The sequence below is a fragment of the Morone saxatilis genome, unplaced genomic scaffold (genome assembly GCF_004916995.1).
Source record: "Morone saxatilis isolate NCDOM2014 unplaced genomic scaffold, NCSU_SB_2.0 Contig5, whole genome shotgun sequence".
Lineage (NCBI taxonomy): Eukaryota > Metazoa > Chordata > Actinopteri > Moronidae > Morone > Morone saxatilis.
In genome coordinates this window covers 25,147,425-25,147,759 of record NW_023340095.1, presented here as the reverse complement: position 1 = coordinate 25,147,759, position 335 = coordinate 25,147,425, and positions in this window count along the sequence as shown.

The following is a 335-nucleotide window of genomic DNA, read 5'->3' as shown; positions in this document are numbered from 1 at the left end:
GAAGCTGGGTATACACTTATACTAATATTATAAGATGTTGCTGCTTCATTACCAGATCACAATTACAGTATGTCATTTTGCTATTGATCAAACACACATAATAACACTTATATACACGCTGATCAAGGATATCAGTGTCTACCTGATTCCTTTTCTTGTGCTGTTTAGCTATTGTTATCTTAATCAGATGATGAGCTGTGGAGGCTAATAGCAGCTCATGTCGTCAGTTGATATCTTTCCAGGAACTTTTCTGGACATTTTGAGTTTTTCTTGACAATACAGCAAAATAGTAGGGCTAAGGACACAGCCGTAACAATGGTACTAGGCCTTCCATT